Raw genomic sequence first — 13710 nt, 5'->3', positions numbered from 1 at the left:
GAAAAAAAAGGGGAGCATGAGATTAAAGAGAAAAAAGAACAGGTAGGAGAGAGCAGAATGGGGGAAACGTCTGTTGCTTTTTTTATGAGAATTATATAAGCATCTGCAACTCACAGTTCAAGATCCAAAACCCCGCAAATACTCCTACAAAATTCCAAAAGAACATAATTCACACCGTCTAAACTGCTTATGACTCTGGGCAAAAATTTAGATCCACTTCAGACTCTTCAAATTCCCAAAAAGACTCTAAAATGAAGCAATTTTCAATGTACTGCTCTCATAAAAACAATCTGCATCACCCGGAGGTTGATTTTCTCAATTGGTTTTTTTATAAATAATAGACAATGACTGACACAAGTGCAGCGCAGTGACATCTCCTTGCTTATTCATATTTCTGTATAAATCAGATCTTTCATTAGCAGATTGCTAATGCGGATGATGAGCCTGACGGCATTGTTTACTGGTTTAGGAGCAGAGGTAATGTCCCGCTCTGAAGATGCCTTTGAACTTGACAAGCTGTCGACAGTCATTCCCTCCCAGGAATTCACTGTGCTCCTTTTACCCCTTTCAAGCATCTGAAGATTCTCAGTCAGTTAAGAAAAGACATCTGAGGATTTCCAAAGAAAGGATTTCATTTAAATTATTGAAAAATTGATTTCAATTGCGCTGCATAGTTTGCAGAAGGCACGGTTAGGACGGAAAGTTTAGGATATAAATCTGACCCGGTATATAACACTGTCTGCTGTTATGTGTTTATCATTAAAGGCTATAGTGAATGATAACATCAATGGGTGAAAATTACATAATTTGCTGATATAGAATATTGCAGTTTAACCCATAAAGACCCAAACATCCACTGCCGACCAAAACCATCTACTGACCTAAACTGTTTAATACCTGTTTATCCACTAAATCTATCAATACATGTAAATAATTGGTGTAAAATAAAGTTTGTCATTTTTCATGGTCATCAGATATGACCCATTTGGACGTTCAGAGGCTCCGTTGTTACTGTCAAAACACTGTCATCGTCTACAACAGGGGTCTCAAAGACGCGGCCTGCCAAAGGTTCCAATTCAGCTCGTGGGATGAATTTGCAAAATGCAAAAATTCAACATTCAAGGCTGTGGAACTCATTTTAGTTCAGGTTCTATATACAGACCAATATGATCTACAGTCAAATAATAGTAGCATAATAACCTACAAAAAATAACGACTCCGTATTTCTTCTCGGTTTGATGTGAAAAAAAAAAAAAAAAAAAAAAAAAAAAAAAAAAAAATATATATATATATATATATATATATATATATATATATATATATATATATATATATATATATATATATATATATGTATACAGGGTGACACAAAAAAACTGGAACTTTTTAACAATCCAATAAAACCAAGAGTGATGGAAGAAAAATATTCTATTCATAGTAATTGAAACCTTAAACCATGCCATTTAAGAAACAATGATGGAATTTTCATTTTTTAAAAATTACTTCCTGTAGATGGCGTCCTCCTGTACGAATGCATTCTTGAAATCTGCTGTTGAGATTCCTCATTGACCGCTGCAACATCTCAGCTGGGATACTGTGAATTTCATCCTGAATTCTCTGTTTTAACTCATCCACAGTTCTTGGTCGAGTCGTGTACACTTTACTCTTGAGATAGCCCCACAAGAAAAAATCACAAACGGACAAATCTGGCGATCTAGGGGGCCAGGGAACGTTACCGAATCTTGAGATCACACGGTTACCGAACAATTCTCGCACAGCCGCCAATGGTTACTATGGTCACCCTGTACAAGTACAAGTACAGGGTGACCCAAAAAACGGGAATTTTTGAATTGCGTATTGGCAGACATGAGCAAGTGGCAGCACTGCGAGACAGTGACCTTGAGCAAGTAAACACACCCCCATTTTAGTAACCATTGGCGGCTGTGCGAGAATTGTTCGGTAACCGTGTGATCTCAAGATTCGGTAACGTTCCCAGGCCCCCTAGATCGCCAGATTTGTCCGTTTGTGATTTTTTCTTGTGGGGCTATCTCAAGAGTAAAGTGTACACGACTCGACCAAGAACTCTGGATGAGTTAAAACAGAGAATTCAGGATGAAATTCACAGTATCCCAGCTGAGATGCTGCAGCGGTAAATGAGGAATCTCAACAGCAGATTTCAAGAATGCATTCGTACAGGAGGACGCCATCTACAGGAAGTAATTTTTAAAAAATGAAAATTCCATCATTGTTTCTTAAATGGCATGTTTTAAGGTTTCAATTACTATTAATAAAATATTTTTCTTCCATCACTCTTGGTTTTATTGGATTGTTAAAAAGTTCCCGTTTTTTTGTGTCACCCTGTATATTACACTATGCCTATAAAGAATGACAACTTCAAATTTTGTCTGTTTTAGTGCAAAAAATAACATTAAATTATGAAAATATTTACATTTACAAACTATCCCGTAACAATAAAATGTGAATAACCTGAACAAATTTGAACCACCTGAAATGTCTAAAGAAAATTAAGCACAATTTTAACAATTTTCTGCCTGTTACTAAGTGTTTAGTGTCTTTGTAGATCTGATCCATAATGAACATGTATAAATGATAAGTTGAGCCATGATATTGTTAAAATTGCACTTCATTTTCTTAAGAAATTTCAGTGCATTCATTCATTTTCTGAACCTGTTTTATCCTCACTAGGGTTACAGTTCAGTTTTTTCTGGTTATTCACATCTTTTTTGTTTGGATAGTTTATAAAAATAAATAGTTTCATAATTTAATGAGGTTTTTTTGCACTAAAACAAAGACAACAATTTGGAGTTGTTATTATTTTTAAGTTATTATGCTATTATTTTACTGGTCCGGCCCTCAAATTGGGTTGCATGTGCCCCTGAAAAAAAATGAGTTTGAGACCCCTGTTCTACAACATTGATTCACCAGTAAAACCCATGGCGTTGGATCAATGACAGTGGATGGACACACTTTTTTATTTTCAGTTAATGATATATTTTACTGAAAAAGTCACGTTTTCTTTGTCTTTTTTTCCTGTTTTGATACAATAATCTTTGATATTACACTGCAACGTGATACCATGGCACGCCACTTTTAACTGGCATGTTATCTGTACACATTATAAGCTTTCTGTGTGTATGTTCATGCCGTTATTAGCCCCCTGTCTAACCTGAATCGATACTTCAAATACCATGCACTGAAGGTTAAGGTTAGGGTTATGTGAACCGGAGATCTTGGCGTAAATTGATACCCGATCAAATGGCGTTGAATAATACACAAAAGGTCGAAAATGTGTACGCCAAATGACAAATGATATGATAAATGACAGTGGATGGACAAACTTTTTTTATGTTCAGTTAATGATATATTTTGTTGAAAAAGTCATGTTTTCTTCATTTTTCTGTATTTCTGATTTAATAACCTTCAACTCTATTCTGAGCTTTTATGGACATTTACATGATCAGTAAATTAAATATAGTAAAATATATGATTTTCATTGAAAAAGCACGCAATATAGAGGATAATATAGTCATAAATGGTGATAAATTACTTAAGAAAGGCTAAATATAGAGAAAAATTCATTTGGGAACTGCCCTAAAAGTAGCACCGGTCTTTATGGGTTAAATGTTCTGAGAGGATGCATGACTTCTGCATTTACACCTACTCGGCTCGCACTCTCAGGTCTTTGAAAATCGACCCTGTTCCGCCCCCGTGTTGGCTAATCACAAGCATTTTCAGACAGATAGCAAGGTGAAATACTTGACTGACAGCTGTAATCACCATTCACTAATCAGAATATGTCAGTCAAAAACCCGCCACATGGAAGCTAGAAAACTGGCGAGACTTTTCCATAATGGCAAGAAACATCATCAAGTTGTTTCCATAAATGAAAAACAAAAAGGCAAGGACTGTTGGAATCAAAAGGTGTGTAGAACTAAAATGTGTCAATGTGCCAATGCGTTTGGGGAGGGGGGGTAAATAAAATAAATGAAGTAATTAATTTTTAAAATAGATGACCCCCCCCCAAAAAAAAAAAAAATCCCCCAAACAAATAAATAAATTTAAAAAAAGAAAAAAGTATAAAAATATATTTAAAAAAAATAGATATAGTCAATAAATAAATAAAAAAATAATAATCATAAAAAAAGAAATTGTAGGGATGGGGGTGGTACATAATTCTAAAAGTAACCCCCAACCCCTATTTATTGTTTATGTCGAGCATTTACAGAATACATTCAAGTTCAAAAATTCCAAAATCATTCATTTAAACTCAAAAAGGAGTGGGAAGAACAAAAACTTATTTAATCCCACCCCCATTCTCATCATCAAATAGCTTAACATAATAACGTTAATCACTCACTATATGACGAGGACGTGGTGGGTTATACAGCTCTGTAGAAAAAACTAAGAAACTGAGCTCCACTCACCTTATCATTGACTACCTGCTGCCCCCGAAAACAAATTTGGGATTTTGTGTTAGAGTATTTAATTAATTGGTTGCGATCGGGGTGTGAAGGGGATTTTAAGCAATATAGTGATAAAGGCTCCAGGAAAACATCGCCTACTCCACCTTTAAAGTCAGCCTTGAATGAAATAAAATAAAATAAAATAAAACTGTCAGGGAGGTTGGTGCATATTAGACTAATAATGTATTCACAAGTCACTTTTCCATTAGACATCTGCGCAAAACTTTACCGATATTTACTAAATGTAAAAAAAAAATAGAAGTGCGTAATATCGTTTTTTCTAATAAATCACAAATGCGAGGATTTATAAATTTATTATCGCGAGATGACACGAGAAGTCATTCCATAAACATGGCGACAAACATAAATATGGTGTTGATTTACAGATATATTCATTATTATTATTATTATTATTATTATTATTATTATTATTATTATTATATTACCCCTCTATCTCGTACTAAATTAAAAAATGATTGGGTTTCCGGGTGTGTCCACACATACCGCACCATGTTTCTACTTCTTCTTCGCTTGTTGTAACGTCCGTCAACATCCGATTTTTTAATTCACCTGACTCTAATTGCGAAAAAAGGTCTTTCCATTGCAGTTTTGCGTGACATACTATTTGCGCTACGCCTTAAAAACCACCTCTTGCCAGAACAAAAACTTCTTTTGAAAAATGAGACTTTTTGCGAAATTACCATTTTTCCATTAGGTAAGTTTTTATGCACAAGTTTTATTCGCATAATTTGAGGGTCAACGGAAAAGCAACTACAGATTAGTTAAAATGTAGGGTTATACCTTCACATGTTCTTTGTGGAGGAGGTTTTACTGTACTGAGATACAATACTAGAGGTGAATTGCTTAATCTGTTGTCCAGTTGCCTTTAAACACCACTTAGACCACAGGTGTCAAACATGCGGCCCGGGGGCCAAATTCGGCCCGCCAAAGGGTCCAGTTCGGCCCCTGGGATGTTTTTGCCAAGTGCAAAAATTCTACAGTCTCGAATTGAATTAAGCAAAAAAAAAAAAAAAAATAGCTTGAATTAAGTAAAAAATCTTGAATTAAGTAAAAAAAAAAATCTTCAATTAGTAAAAAAAAAATCTTCAATTAAGCCAGAAAAAATCTCAAATTTTGCAAAAAATCTTCAATTAAGCCAAAAAAAAATCTTCAATTAAGTAAAAAAAATTGAATTAAGCCAAAAAAAAAAAAAAAATCTTTAATTAACCCTTTCATGTGTGACTTATGAGAGCTATAATCAAGATTTTTTTTTCCTACCTTTACGCATGAAAAAACAGTCATTGAACTTTTTTTATTTTTATTTTTTATGAAGCTATTTTTCATGCAGTTCAAAAAATGTCCACTCAGCTGGACTCCATGCATTTAATTTTTGAAGTAAAAAAAAACATGTATTTACTGTGTGAAAACTATGACTTTTTTTTTTTTTTTTTTTTTGATGCTGCTAATCTGATGTTTTGTCCTTTTAACATACTCTAATGCTAGTTATTACTCACTTTACAGAGATAATATGCCAAAAAAAAAAAAAATTAAAAAACATGTTAATTACAGTCTAATAATAATAACAAGCAATTGATTTCCACTCAAACATGTTAGTGCAGATCAGGTTTATCTAGAACAGCAAAGTTACAGTACTGGTCTGAATGTCAAGTGTATGGGATGATCCACTGTGTTGGCTGATATGGAACTAAAATAATAAAAAACATAAATATACAAGAGAACAGCTGGAGAATAGCTGTCCACTGTGCAGGAAAGGGTTAAGTTAAAAAAAAAATCGTGAATTAAGCCCAAAAAAAAAAATCTAGAATTAACAACTTTTTTTTTTTTTCTTTGTTTTAGTGCAAAAAATAACATTAAATTATGAAAATATTTACATTTGCAAACAATCCTGTAACACTAAAATGTGAATAACCTGAACAAATATGAACAACCTGAAATGTCTAAAGAAAATTGAGCACGATTTTAACCATTTTTCTGCCTGTTTCTCAGTGTTTAGTGTCTTTGTAGATCTGATCCATAATGCACATGTAGAAATGATAAGTTGAGGAATAACATTGTTAAAATTGCACTAAATTTTCTTACATTTTTTAATTTAAATGTCAGTTTATTCAAGTTTTTTTTTTTTTTTTTGGATAGTTTATAAAAATAAGCATTTTCATAATTTAATGGGGTTTTTTTTTACACTAAAACAAAGACAAAAATTTGGAGTTGTCATTATTTATAGGTTATTAAGTCATTATTTTACTGGTCCGGCCCACTGGAGATCAAATTTAGCTGAATATGGCCCCTGAACTAAAATGAGTTTGACACCCCTGACTTAGACTATTGTGGGAATTTGGTTCATGCTCCTCAAGTGGTAAGTGGGGAGTTCAGTTCTTAGATCCTGAGGGAGCAGTTTAGGTCAGTGGCCTTGATGAATGTCCACTGGTGTTAAGTAAAGTTCATCTCTTTGCTTTCTCACTTATCCTGGTCTTGGTGAGTTGTCACCAGAAGGAGCTATCATTCCACAGATTCAGTCCCCTGAGTGTCTCCAGGTCCTGGTGTATTTATGGCTTTATGGACTGTTAGACAGCAGCAAAGTGTCTACTGAGTGACTTTTCCTGACTAAATTCCGTACAGAAAGCCTACAATGGTTTGCTTTCCACTCCTCCAAAATTGCCATCCACTCTATGAAGATGTGCACGAGCCATCTACCATCTGCCCCCTCCCTGTGTTCACCGCTGTGCACTCCAAAGACAGCCAACACATGAGGACACATCAAAAAAGCTGCTGTTCTACGGATAATTTCTTCCTCTACCCGACTTGCCGTTTTTCTCCCCGTTTGGTTTGTTTGTTTGTTTGTTGGCTTAAATGAATGCAACTTATTGATTATTTCACCCCCGCATAATATTAAAAATCAATACTTTCTCCCACTGCATTAGAGCGTTTTCAAGGAGCCACTATTTATCAAGACTGAGCAGCGCATTTCTGCAGGATATAAAGCCAGAGAAGTTACCTCAAAGAATCCTCATGAATATCTTGGGTTTTGACAAATGAAGTGTCGTCTTCATATGATTAATTTTAATTCTTACATGTGTTTGGAGAAAAAAAAAAAAACTATTTGGGTTCAGTGGTTTCTCCTTAGTATTATAGCGGATCCCATAAATGTACTGATGCTATTGGGTCAAAACACAGTAATGTCCCGTCAGAGAGCGAACTTTAACCCTTTCATGCACGAATTATGAGAACCTTAATCAATTTTTTTTTTTTTTCCTGAGTGTTTTTATTACTCTTTAGGCATGAAAAAAACAATGTGATTGAAAAGTTTCTTCTGAAAAATATATTTTAAAAAATAAAATAAAAATAATTTTAAAAATGTAAAAAAAATAAAAATAATAATAATAATAAAAATTGTTATGAACCTATTTCATACCCCGCCTTCGCCCCTATGTAGCTGGGATAGGCTCCAAGCGACCCCCGTGACCCTAGTGAGGATAAAGCGGGTTCAGAAAATGAATGAATGAATGAACCTATTTTTCATGAAGCTACAAAAATGTCCACTCAGCTGGACACCACACGTTTAATTTTTGACACACAAAAACCTGTATTTACTGATAAAATGTGTGAAAACTATGGGGAGGGCTTGTGATTCTGGAGGTTTATGCTCAGGAGAGATCTACATAATGTTACCAATTCATGTCAGAAAAGATATGTAGTGTCTTAAAACTTTAATAAAGATATGTGTAAAAAACAAACAAACAAACAAACAAACAAGGAAAAGAACAACAAAACCCATGAATATGCAAGAGAAAAGCTGTAGAATAGCTGTCCACTGTAGTGACCACTATGCATGAAAGGGTTAATTGATTGCCATTCCAACATTTATTTCAATACAAAGTAGCTCCTTGTTTTGGAAAAATCACTTATGGTCCAACTAAAGCAAAAATGAATTTAAAAGTAACAAGTGTTCAGAGAATGCAAACCTCTGCCAAGCACCGTGAACGGTGTGCATGTGTGGATCGACTATTTCTTTTTAAATTAAACAGTTTCCAGGTTGTTCCATACAGCAGAAGAAGTTGAAGCTTGGTACCAGTTATGTACATGGTGGGGAAGCGAAATTTACAATATTTTGAGGCAGGGATTGAAAGACAGTGTATGACCAATTAGTTTATTGAAAGTCATGAGAATTTATTTGCCACAAGAAAATGGACATAATAGAAAATGTTTTTATTTTATGTGTCCTCCTTCTTTCTCAATAACTGCCTTCACACGCTTCCTGAAACTTGCGCAAGTGTTCCTCAAATATTCGGGTGACAACTTCTCCCATTCTTCTTTAATAGTATCTTCCAGACTTTCTCATAATAGTTTTGCTCATAGTCATTCTCTTCTTTCCATTATAAACAGTCTTTATGGACACTCCAACCATTTTTGAAATCTCCTTTGGTGTGACGAGTGCATTCAGCAAATCACACACTCTTTGACGTTTGCTTTCCTGATTACTCATATGGGCAAAAGTTTGTGAAAAGGTATGGATAATAGTGTTAGGTATGATTATGACATCAATATATGTTTGGTTTCAAAACAACTGACGTAGTGCCTGCTGAGAAAAAACAACTAAATGTTCATTGTAAATTTTGCTTCCCCACCCTGTATATGTCAAATTATATTAAATTCCAATCAATATTTGTTGAGTTATAATGAAAAATGTGTCGTAAATGGGATTTTCGGTGTTAAACTGAAATATCCTCAGAGTCTATATTCCACAGTGGATGTGGACAATTTTGTGCCAGATACAAGATATTGTTATAAGTTACGGGTGTATCAAATTGGAGGCTAATCCGAGTCATTTTGAATTTTTTAATGAATTTTCGAAAATTCCTCAATGATGACAGATAGGAAAATTTGAGATTTTGTGACCTTGCTGTGACCTTGAACTTTGGCCTACTTGGCCCAAAATTTATTGGGTTCATCCCAGGGCCTAGGCTTATCTGTGGGTACAATTTGGTGAAGATGGTTGGAATAGTTTTGCCGTAAAGTTGCTAACAAGCAAACACACAAAGCAAAGTGATCACAATACCTTCTGGCGGAGGTAAAAATGTGGGTCATTTAGCAACACTAATTTGTTATATTGTCTTTAAAATGTCCCATCCGAGAGATTTCAAATACCATGTTTCGACCCTATAAGAATCCTAACTCAGTTGGCCCCAAAGACACAGATCAGATCAGATCTCACCGACAAAATTAAGATGGAAGTCAAAGTTACTTGGACCTCTTGTCAGATAGGAAATGAAGTCTACTGTAGGCCATCTCTGAAGTGAGCCTTCTGTTCATTTCCACTGAACAAGTCTTTTTTTTCTCTCTCTCTCTCTCTCTCTAGGTAAGCGTCTTAGATTCCCTCCCCCTTGGCCTTCAGCTTTTAGTTAAAAGACCAGAAAGAGGGGGTTAATAAAGAGAAACCACGTTTCACTGCCTGGCTGCGTCCAATCCATCCAATTTGGAATCCCAGCTCTTGTGGGATCAATGCACTTGCAAATACCCTGCAGGCCATGTTTGCAGGAAAGTCTCCATTTGAATGTCAGATGGGTTACCTGTCAGAGCAGAACCTGAGGGTGGGGGTACCTGCTGCTAAGGAGAGCACAGGATCTCGTTACACAATTTGTCCACTTCTGAAGAAAAGTCAGAGCTTCCACATTGAATGCCAGGCTCTTGAAGGACTAACTAGCAAGACAGCTGGTGAGACCTTTGTACTTTTGTAAGACTAAAACAGGCAATAAATGAGAGTAGGTCTGACTTTTTCTGCATATTTGGAGTTTCATAGCTTCATAGGTCACTCATAGAAATACTCTGAAGTTCAAAATTTTAACCTTTGTGTGTTATTGGAGGACATAACAAGACTTTATGACTTTTGTGAAATGTTTCAAAATTTTTAATTGCCATGTAGAAAATACAGGTCAATGAAGTTACCATGTTTGGTTCCTTGCCCGTAAGTAGCAAAAAAAAAAAAAAAAAAGAATATATTAAAAGAATACAAGAAAAACACATGTAATGTGAAAGCAGCATATATTTTAGAACATTAGAGCATCATTTTTAGAACATTACAACAACATAAGTGCTGATCCAGGAGGTCACACCATACGACCCTACAAAGTGAAAGTGAAACTTAAGACCCTTTACTAATTCCTCAATGTTTCCCGCTGTTGTGCACTTCATTTTCCTTTTCCCTACCTGCGGAAACTTTTATTTTAGGGGTCAGGACTGTTAATGTGTTCTTTTGTTGGGCTCCAAGAATAAGTCCGGATTCTTTTAGGTCTCATTTTTATAAATTTATTGTTGACTTGATCTGATCACAAAAAAAATGTATCTCAGCTGAGGATCCACATCCCAAGTGGAGAAAATGGATCCCGAACATTGCAATGCACATCACTTTTCTAATCCTTGTAAACTAATCTTCAAACTATGAGCTGAACCCCTTGAGGGTTGGATCACAGAAAATGGACTGGTGTCATCTTAGTCTAAAGTTAAGCAGATGTAATTCCTCAACTCAATGCAAAACCCCATAATGACCGTGTTTACCTCTTATCTCTTGTTGTTTACGATCGTCTGTGGGCATGTGTATTTAAAAGTGTGCCTAAGGTAAAGTCCTATGATCATACAGGGTGGGGAAGCAAAATTTACAATATTTTGAGGCAGGGATTGAAAGACAGTGTATGACCAGTTAGTTTACTGAAAGTCATGAGAATTTATTTGCCACAAGAAAATGTACATAATAGAAAATGTTTTTATTCTATGTGTCCTCCTTCTTTCTCAATAACTGCCTTCACACGCTTCCTGAAATTTGCGCAAGTGTTCCTCAAATATTCGGGTGACAACGTCTCCCATTCTTCTTTAATAGTATCTTCCAGACTTTCTCGTAATAGTTTTGCTCATAGTCATTCTCTTCTTTACATTATAAACAGTCTTTATGGACACTCCAACTATTTTTGAAATCTCCTTTGGTGTGACGAGTGCATTCAGCAAATCACACACTCTTTGACGTTTGCTTTCCTGATTACTCATATGGGCAAAAGTTTCTGAAAAGGTATGGATAATAGTGTTAGGTATGATTATGACATCAATATATGTTTGGTTTCAAAACAACTGACGTGGTGCCTGCTGAGAAAAAACAACTAAATGTTCATTGTAAATTTTGCTTCCCCACCCTGTATATCTGTGAGTTTAGTATGCAACCAAGATGTGACGTATCCTAAGAAATTTACGACTGACTAGTGAAACAAAGAAAATCTAGTGACACGAAAGAATTCTGACCAATACTGACTAATATGTGATTAAACCCAAGAATTAAACCATCCAAGTTAAAATAATGTTTCAGGACGTTTGTTACCCGATGATGCCCTGGTGATTCACAAGCGTCACTAAGTACTGTATCAAACACGTGGACATTCCTGCAAATGAATTGTATGCTGTGTGGAGAAATGTTTGAGCATATTGGAGGAATTTCCCCCCTTTGGAGAAATGGAAGCTTTGTAAGTATTCCAAGTGGCCCTGGTGTCATCTTTTTACGTGAAATACAATAATAATAATAATAATAATAATAATAATGTTAATAATAATAACACTGGTCAACAACAAATTTATTGTTTAAGTTTTTTGAGCTGATTTAGGATCATTTTGGTGTGCTGAATCCAAAAATCACATTAATTTTGCTCAATCAGGTCAACTTTCTGAACTATGCTACATATTGGCTTTTTAACATTTTGCTTACATTTATGGGCATTTTCACATCATATGATACAAAATTCTTTCATATTTCTTGCAATAAACGAGTTCTGAAGATTTTACTTTTACCAATTTATGATTAATGTTTTTTTTTTTTATATATATTACAGGTGAATGAAATGGCTTCGACTAGAAGATCTTGCAAAAATAAGCTTAACGTATTCTGCTACGTCTGCGATGAATATATAATAAATAATAAATACATCCTGTTAGAAAATGTTTTTTTTCTCTTAAAACCTTTTTTGGGTGAGAACTATATAAAAAATCAACTGATAAAGTTACAAAAATGTAATCAATTTTGTGAGAAGATCAAATTTTTCAAAATCAAATTAGCAAAAAAACCTGACCTGATTGAGAAAAACAGATGTCATTTTTGGATTTAAAAATGGTCAATCAAAATGGTCCTAATTCAGTTGAAAAAACCTAGACAACTTTCAAAAAACATTTTTTTGTAACCCAGTGTAATAATGGATTGGATTTATATAGCGTGTTTCTAGACACCCAAACTGCTTCACATTATTGACCCATTATTCATTCGCTCTCACATTCACACTCTGGTGGTGGTAAACTACATTTGTAGCCACAGCTGCCGTGGGGTAGACTGACAGACGCGTGGCTGCCAATTTGCGCCTCTGACCACCACCAAACATTCATATGACTCCATCACACATGCGCAATGAGGTTGGAATCGATAAGCAGAATAGTTAAGCAGGCAAACGATTCCAAGGGATTGAGCTATTGGGAATCAGTTCTCAAAAAGAACTGGTTCTCGATTCCCATCCTTAGTCCTCACTGGAACTGTTACTGTCACTGTCTTGTAATATGTGTGGAAATTACTAAAAATAGTCACTTGCCTGATAAAAAGTTAATAAGTGACCGTGGAGGGAGGTATTCCTGCAGTATTGAAATAGATCAGACTGATGTCACCTAATGCACACTTGTCGAGAAATAGTTATTTACTCCAGACACTCAACAGAACAACACAGTCACAGATTGCAGACCCTTATCCCTTTAGATCACATCCACCATGCTGAATAGTTCCACTTTCTAAAAAAAAACATATGTTACAAAGACATGTCCGTCACATATGGTAGATTTAGAAATGAAAAGAAATGAAAATATGCTTTCAGTTCTGGATTGTCTTCCGGATCAACAAGAAATTGATCAGATTGGTAGATATTGCTAGGCAGAATGTGTGTGATTTTTATTACCCTCGCCCACACAAGGGCATTGCAATCGGATCCATCTGTCTGTCTGTGCCTGTAAATCAAAATACAGCACATTTCCACTTGAAATTTTTATGCAAGGCACGTCTGAATCATATTCTACAATGTTTTTTTAGAATGTGCTTGTCGTCTTTGGGAGACAGGACACTTTTGGATATGTTTGTGATGACTAAAGTAGGTGTTGCTCTAAAAAATTAACACAAACGCTGCTGATCTGGAAGACGATC

Source organism: Sphaeramia orbicularis, chromosome 19, assembly GCF_902148855.1.
Source record: "Sphaeramia orbicularis chromosome 19, fSphaOr1.1, whole genome shotgun sequence".
NCBI lineage: Eukaryota > Metazoa > Chordata > Actinopteri > Kurtiformes > Apogonidae > Sphaeramia > Sphaeramia orbicularis.
This window is presented reverse-complemented; position numbering follows the sequence as displayed.